The 8,525-nt window shown below is 44.8% G+C and overlaps 1 pseudogene; it reads right to left on the bottom strand.

Moving 5' to 3' along the window:
* Positions 1 to 7,389: 7,389 nt before the first annotated feature.
* Positions 7,390 to 7,507, bottom strand: LOC126177285 (5S ribosomal RNA; annotated as a pseudogene).
* Between the last annotated feature and the right edge of the window lie 1,018 nt (positions 7,508 to 8,525).

Below are 8,525 nucleotides of genomic sequence, written 5' to 3'. Positions count from 1 at the left end.
AACGTTGACACCAAGAGCATTTTCGACACCTCCTGCTTTTTGCGTTTAATCGAGGTACCAAAACAACAGAAGTTCTGGAGACATGAGTGAATCGTGTAGCAAAGAAGCGATGCCTCCTAGCAGGCCTCAAAATTTGTCCAAGCGATTCACAGACAGTTCAGACGTCAAAGATATGCATGATCCATCACGCATTGCTTGAAAGGGAAACAAATAATAAATTAGGAACTTTACGTCCAACAAATGCAGTGACTCAACAACGTTATCCTGCAGCGATGACCCGATCAGCGGCATGACGTTCTTATACAAAACGACAGTGTCCTCACATCGCCACTTAAGCCTTTCACTCGCTTGGGTGGGAAGTACTGCCATGTAATCCGTACTCTGCCGACTTGGTGCCATCGGATTTCCATCTGCTCCGATCTCTCTAATGCATTACGAGGCCTTTCGCTCAGTAATGACGTGGAACTGAAGGCTTGGCTGGACGACTTTTTCGAGTGGAAAGGAGGTGATTTCTAATGTCGAGGCACTGAATGGCTCGTTGGATGTTTGGAAGAAACTATAAACAGCAACTGAGAATACATTATTAACTAATTTCTTGTTTAATAACCTACACGTAAATAAAGTTAGAACTTATACTGATACTGCGCATGGAACGGATAAAATGATGGCCGATCTCTCTCTAATGCATTATGCGGCGTTTCGCTCAGAAATGATGTGAAACTGAATGCTTCTTTCGACGACTTCTTCGCGTGGAAAGCAGGTGATTTCTAACGTTGAGGCACTGAACAGCTTTCTGAACGTTGGGAAGAAATTGTAAACAACGACAACTGAGAATTCAATATTGATTGATTTCTTGTTTATTTTTGGGGAAGGCTACACGTAAAAAAACACCAGAACGTATTCTAATACTAAGCATAGAACGGCTATAGTGATGACATATAACCGAGAGATTTAGAAAAGCGATGATGGACTCGGCTACAAATGATTATTCTGCCATTTACTTACTCACAAGGATTTTTTAAACAATTTTTCCATATAGTTATGCTATTAATTCTTCCTTTCATCTTTGCACTGCTAGCTGACGATTGTCAGGATGCTTGTTGTTGTGAAATGTGAAGTGGACAAGTTTACCTCAGTCGACCCTCTATGTAGTAGCTGTGGCAGTTAAGACAGTGTCACTCTTCGGTAAAGTTACGAACTTGCACTACACCGCGTGGTAGAAAAGCACTTGCTTTGCTCCATCCTACTGCTTGAAATGCTTTCTTTCTTTCAAAATATTAAGACGGACCCTTTTCTAAACAGAAGGGCAGCGGCTTCTAAGAGATCGAATAGCGAACAGACTGAGGAGAGAGAGAGACCAGAATCGTCCAGTTACAGAACAGAGCTACAGATTAGATAAACTTCCTACCACAGCGCAGAATGACTGGGGAGCCCCAGATTAGATACAGGTTTGCGTCATCCGGGAGAGTACTTGGGCGAGGTGAGTGCGAAACCTTTCGCAGATAAGAGCCCTCCTGACAATACCGTGCACACTGGGTGAGTCAACAACCCACACTCCAATTTATCCACGCAGACATACACATACGCATACACCCACTAAATTGTCAACCGGATTATTGTCTGGGACTACGTTATCCCAGCAGTAAAACGTAACGGCCTTCCCTATTTCCACCAGTTTTAATCGAGTTAGTTTTTCAATTGTAGATATAGATACTACATAGTCCTTCTCTTATTTGTTTTTCAAATGGAATTCAATTGTGATATGATATACTATAAACTGAGATGACGCCATTGTTTAAGTCGAGCGAGGCGCTTGAATTACACACGCTGGGTGGAGGGCGTGTTGGTCGTGCAGCGGCGTGACCGGGGACCTGCGGAGCTGTCAAAAGTGCGCACTATCAGGATGTGACGTCACGTCCGCCAATCCCTACTCACAAAGAGCCGAGTGACTTTGTGCACATTTGCGCAAACTGTTATTATTACATAACTCACGATACACAATTTTAAAGAGGAGATAACGATGAATCTGTGTGTACGTACATATGCTATAGAGATAACTTGTGAAAGTATTAACAGTTACAGGGCTTTTTTCTAACGGAAATTTGGTAAATAATGGATAACTTTTGTAAATTTTATTTGTACCAAAGACATCGGCCTACCACGTTGTAGTGCTTGACGATAGGAATAGATTGAGCTAGTTACATATCCTATTATTTGAATAATTACGATATGACAGACATTTTTAATTGAACCATTTATAAAAATCAGCATATTTTATAAACCAACACAGTTACACTACAATCAAGGAAGCAAGCGTTGGCAGCCGTCTATACATATCACCGACAACATTTAGCTTGTAAGATTCATGTGGTTAATTGCTATTTTTAATCAATTGTTTACTATTTTGCGTGGTTTTTCCCTTAATTTGAAAATCGTTAGACCTACACAAAATCTGGTTGGAACAATGCAAGGAACAAGTTCCTGTAAGGCATGGATGCTTTACAAGTATGTACAATAATTATTTTAAGCCGCTGAGAGCGTAATCTGATTTTGACAATTATGCATTTGTTTAAATTTAATTTGTGAGAAAACTTCTTTATGGAGAATCTAACATACGGCTTTGTTCAGATTTTAAGTGCATATCTCATTGCGCATCCAGATTTAAAATTCAGTTCTTGTGTAGAGAATTGCAAAACAAGGCTGATGATTGCTGTAAGTCGTTAAGTGACGTAGATACTTGGAACGTCTGGGGAAGGGGCTACCAAGCTTACAGAAAGGACAGTCAAACGACAAGGAGACATATGGAAGAAACTAAGTAAATTCAGACTCCCTGGGAGATTGAAACTGTGTGGCGGACAGAGACTCGAACTCGGGACCTTTGCATTCACGGGCATATGGTAGATCGACATTTTTTAAAATTTTGCTAGGGTTCGGAATTGATCTTTTTGTTATGATTTGCCTTACCATTTTGTTTAACAGTTTGTCTATTTCCAAAACGGAATAGTCTTTCTATTGAGCTACCCAAGCACGACTCACAACCCCCTCCCGCTCCTCACAGCTCTACTACCGCCAGAACCGGGTCTCCTACCCCACCAGGCTGTGGTTAGGCCGTGTCTCCGCAATTTCCTTCCTTCCAGAAGAAGTGCTAGCCCTGTAAGTTTTGCAGGAGAATTTCAGTGAAGTCTGGAACGTAGGAGACGAGGTATTGGCAGAAGTGAAGCTGTGACGAGGAGTAGTGAGTCGTACTTGGGTAGCTCAGGTGGTGGAGGACTCGCCTGCGAAAAGTAAAGGTCTAGCTCACAGTTCTAAACTGCCAGAAAATGTCATACCAGTACACACTCCGATGCAGAGGAAAAATTTCATTCAGATGAATAAACAGTTTGTTATTTCAAACATATTCACCAAAACTGTTAATACTTTCACCCCATGCTGAGACAAGACGATCATTGCTTTCATGGGAAAATGTTTGCGGTTGGCTATGGAAGTATGATTGTGTACAAGCAAACTCCCTCTCGTCTGAATCAAATGGGCAGCCCTTCCAAATACGCCTATGTTGTTTCGTCTAAACCGCGCGACCGTTACGGTCGCAGGTTAGAATCCTGCCTCGGGCATGGATGTGTGTGATGTCCTTAGGTTAGTTAGGTTTAAGTAGTTCTAAGTTCTAGGGGACTGATGACCAAAGAAGTTAAGTCCCATAGTGCTCAGAGCCATTTGAACCATTTTTTCGACTAAACCGCAGAATTTTCAGTGAGAAGCCCTTACCTACTATATGGTTCCCTTATCTTGCCAGGTAATTTCCATATTTTTGGAGCCCTGAAGAAAGATATTCGTGGACATTGACTTGCTTCGGACGAAGATGTGCGCGCCTGTGTAGAATCAAGTTTCCGTGGACAAACAGAAACACCTCTTCATAAAGGCATTAGCCAACATGTATCGCTGTGGGATAAATGTATTAACAGTTACAGCGATTACTTTTCAAATAACAAACAGTTTACTTGCTTCTTAGGTCTCTGTAGCTCAATCGGTCAATCGGTAAAAACGGAATAGTTATAGGACAGATTTGTTGTCCGTCTGTGTGTACGTCTGCTGTCTGCCTCTGTTACTGCTCAGAACCCTTTTTCTCAGAAACAGGTGTACGTAACAAATTGAAATTTATGTCACATACTAGGGGCTACTGTCAAAATGGTTCAAAAATGTATGTTAAATCTTATGGGACTTAACTGCTAAGGCCATCATTCTCTAATCTTACACACTACTTAACCTAAATTATCCTGAGGACAAACACACACACCCATGCCCGAGGGAGGACTCGAACCTCCGCCGGGACCAGCCGCACAGTCCATGACTGCTGCGCCACAGACCGCTCGGATAATCCCGCGCGGATCAAAATGGTTCAAATGGCTCTGAGCACTATGGGTCTTAACAACTGAGGTCTTTAGTCCGTAGAACTTAGAACTACTTAAACCTAACTAACCTAAGGACATCACACACATCCATGCCCGAGGCAGGTTTCGAACCTGCGACCGTAGCGGTCGCGCGGTTCCAGACTTAAGCGCCTAGAACCGCTTGGCCAGGTTACTTTCCCTTGACGCAATAATAAATGTTAACTTCTAATGCAATGATACGACTTCTTACGTAACATATTTTATTACTCGCAAACTCACTCATTAAAACCTGTTGGGTATTTCCATATTACGTAGAATCGTGAGATTTTGCCGGAAGAAAGGTTTCACAGTATAAGTAAAAGAAAAAAATTCTTAATTTGTAATTATAACACACGAAACAGTTCTTCTTTTAACATTGGTTATTCGGCTTGCAATTTGTAATTACAACATTCTCGGATGACTAGGAATCCCTACGACCGACATCTTGCCAGTATTAATGTCGATATCAGACAAAAATCATCGAAATCATAGGTTCCCAGAGTGGATGAACAGCATGACGCAAAAGCATAGGAAACTTTTGAACGTGTTCTGACAACGTTGTGAGATAGGTGGGTCCGAATGACGCAGGGAACGCTGCTCGCACTGTTTTGCCGTTTAGTAAACAGTAAACGTGGAGCTGTGTAACGGTGTGCCTTTCCTATAAAATACACTACTGGCCATGAAAATTGCTGCACCACGAAGAGCCGCGCGGGATTAGCCGAGCGGTCTAGGGCGCTGCAATCATGGACTGTGCGGCTGGTCCCGGCGGAGGTTCGAGTCCTCCCTCGGGCATGGATGTGTGTGTTTGCCCTTAGGATAATTTAGGCTAAGTAGTCTGTAAGATTAGGGACTAATGACCATAGCAGTTAAGTCCCATAAGATTTCACAAACAGTTTTTGAATACCACGAAGAGGCGAAATACCAACGAATTTATTCAAACAGAAATAAAAACATGACAATTTCTAGTGAGTCATGGCAGAATCCCGGACCCACTGTCCAGAGCAACAACCATAACCTCAGAATGTATTTTTTTATTATTTTTATTACACGTCTAGTTCGGTAGGACAAATTGATGAGCAAATTCCAAGGTCATGAAATGTGTCAGTACACGGAATTACACTCCTGGAAATTGAAATAAGAACACCGTGAATTCATTGTCCCAGGAAGGGGAAACTTTATTGACACATTCCTGGGGTCAGATACATCACATGATCACACTGACAGAACCACAGGCACATAGACACAGGCAACAGAGCATGCAAAATGTCGGCACTAATACAGTGTATATCCACCTTTCGCAGCAATGCAGGCTGCTATTCTCCCATGGAGACGATCGTAGAGATGCTGGATGTAGTCCTGTGGAACGGCTTGCCATGCCATTTCCACCTGGCGCCTCAGTTGGACCAGCGTTCGTGCTGGACGTGCAGACCGCGTGAGACGACGCTTCATCCAGTCCCAAACATGCTCAATGGGGGACAGATCCGGAGATCTTGCTGGCCAGGGTAGTTGACTTACACCTTCTAGAGCACGTTGGGTGGCACGGGATACATGCGGACGTGCATTGTCCTGTTGGAGCAGCAAGTTCCCTTGCCGGTCTAGGAATGGTAGAACGATGGGTTCGATGACGGTTTGGATGTAAGGTGCACTATTCAGTGTCCCCTCGACGATCACCAGTGGTGTACGGCCAGTGTAGGAGATCGCTCCCCACACCATGATGCCGGGTGTTGGCCCTGTGTGCCTCGATCGTATGCAGTCCTGATTGTGGCGCTCACCTGCACGGCGCCAAACACGCATACGACCATCATTGGCACCAAGGCAGAAGCGACTCTCATCGCTGAAGACGACACGTCTCCATTCGTCCCTCCATTCACGCCTGTCGCGACACCACTGGAGGCGGGCTTCACGATGTTGGGGCGTGAGCGGAAGACGGCCTAACGGTGTGCGGGACCGTAGCCCAGCTTCATGGAGACGGTTGCGAATGGTCCTCGCCGATACCCCAGGAGCAACAGTGTCCCTAATTTGCTGGGAAGTGGCGGTGCGGTCCCCTACGGCACTGCGTAGGATCCTACGGTCTTGGCGTGCATCCGTGCGTCGCTGCGGTCCGGTCCCAGGTCGACGGGCACGTGCACCTTCCGCCGACCACTGGCGACAACATCGATGTACTGTGGAGACCTCACGCCCCACGTGTTGAGCAATTCGGCGGTACGTCCACCCGGCCTCCCGCATGCCCACTATACGCCCTCGCTCAAAGTCCGTCAACTGCACATACGGTTCACGTCCACGCTGTCGCGGCATGCTACCAGTGTTAAAGACTGTGATGGAGCTCCGTATGCCACGGCAAACTGGCTGACACTGACGGCGGCGGTGCACAAATGCTGCGCAGCTAGCGCCATTCGACGGCCAACACCGCGGTTCCTGGTGTGTCCGCTGTGCCGTGCGTGTGATCATTGCTTGTACAGCCCTCTCGCAGTGTCCGGAGCAAGTATGGTGGGTCTGACACACCGGTGTCAATGTGTTCTTTTTTCCATTTCCAGGAGTGTATATAAAACTAATGGCAGATAAAATAAAATGCTTATGAACCTAAAAAAGACAAGCCATACGTTTATGTAAACGGAATCGACAATGTTACACAGGAATAAGCTTAATTTTTAAAGGAACTCCTCGACAGAATAGGAGTGACCCATGAGGAAACTCTTCAGTTTCGATTTGAAGGCGCGTGGATTATCGTTAAGATTTTCCAGCTCTTGTGGTAAAAACTACGTCCGAACAGGCCTTGAAATGCCAAACGGTACCGACCGGCCGCCGTGTCATCCTCAGCCCACACGCGTCACTGGATGTAGATGTGGAGGGGCATATGGTCAGCACATCGCTCTCCCAGCCGTATGTCAGTTTATGAGACCAGAGCCGCTACTTCTCAGTCAAGGAGCTCCTCAGTTTGCCTCACAAGGACTAACTGCACCCTGTTGGCCAACAGCGCTCGGTAGACCGGATGGTGACCCATCCAAGTGCTAGCCGAGCCCGACAGCGCTTAACTTCGGTGATCTGACGGGAACCGGTATTACCACTGCGGCAAGGCCGTTGGCGAACTCTTGTGATAGCTTATTGAAAATGGATGCAGCAGTATACTGCACACCTTTCTGCACAAGAGTCAAGGAAATGTGACCCAAATGCAGAGTGGGTTTCTGCCCAGTATTAACTGAGTGAAAGCTGCTACCTCTTGGGAATAAGCTGATATTGTTAAGAAGAACCGACAGTAAAGAATAGATATATTGAAACAACAAAGTTAGAATACTCAGACTGGTGAACAGGGGTCGACAAGAGGTTTGCGAACTTACACCACTTAATGCCCGACCCGCCCGTTTCTGAACAAAAAATATCTTTTGAGAATGGAAAGAGTTATCCGAGAATATAATACCATACGTCATAAGCGAATGAAAATAAGCAAAGCGGAGTTTTTTTACTGTCGAACTATCACTTACTTCAGATATCGTTCGAATAATAGAACTGGTAGCACTGAGTCTTTGAACAAGATCATGAACGTGGGCTTTCCACAACAGTTTACTATCTATCTCAACACCTAGAAATTTGAACTGTACAGTTTCACTGATCATATGCCCATTTTGTGAAATTTAAACGTCGGGTATTGTTAAACTGTGTTTAGAAACTGTAAAACATGAGTCTTACTGTAATTTACTGTTAGTTAGATTATCCCTTTCTCTCTTTCTATAAAGTGGCTTTACTGCTGAGTATTTTAATCGTTCAGCAAACTGGTCATTCTTAAGGGAAAAATTACAAATATGGGTAAGTAGGGGGCTAACATGTGCAGCTCAGTACTTAAATATTCTGCTAGACTAGGTACATCTACATCTACATCTACATCTGCAGCCATACTCCGCAAGCCACCTGACGGTGTGTGGCGGAGGGTACCTTGAGTACCTCTATCGGTTCTCCCTTCTATTCCAGTCTCGTATTGTTCGTGGAAAGAAGGATTGTCGGTATGCCTCTGTGTGAGCTCTAATCTCTCTGATTTTATCCTCATGGTCTCTTCGCGAGAAATACGTAGGAGGGAGCAATATACTGCTTGACTCTCGGTGAAGGTAT

This window comes from Schistocerca cancellata, chromosome 3 (genome assembly GCF_023864275.1).
Source record: "Schistocerca cancellata isolate TAMUIC-IGC-003103 chromosome 3, iqSchCanc2.1, whole genome shotgun sequence".
Lineage (NCBI taxonomy): Eukaryota > Metazoa > Arthropoda > Insecta > Orthoptera > Acrididae > Schistocerca > Schistocerca cancellata.
The sequence above is the reverse complement of the archived record's forward strand: the minus strand, read 5'-3'. Positions and strand labels throughout refer to the sequence as shown.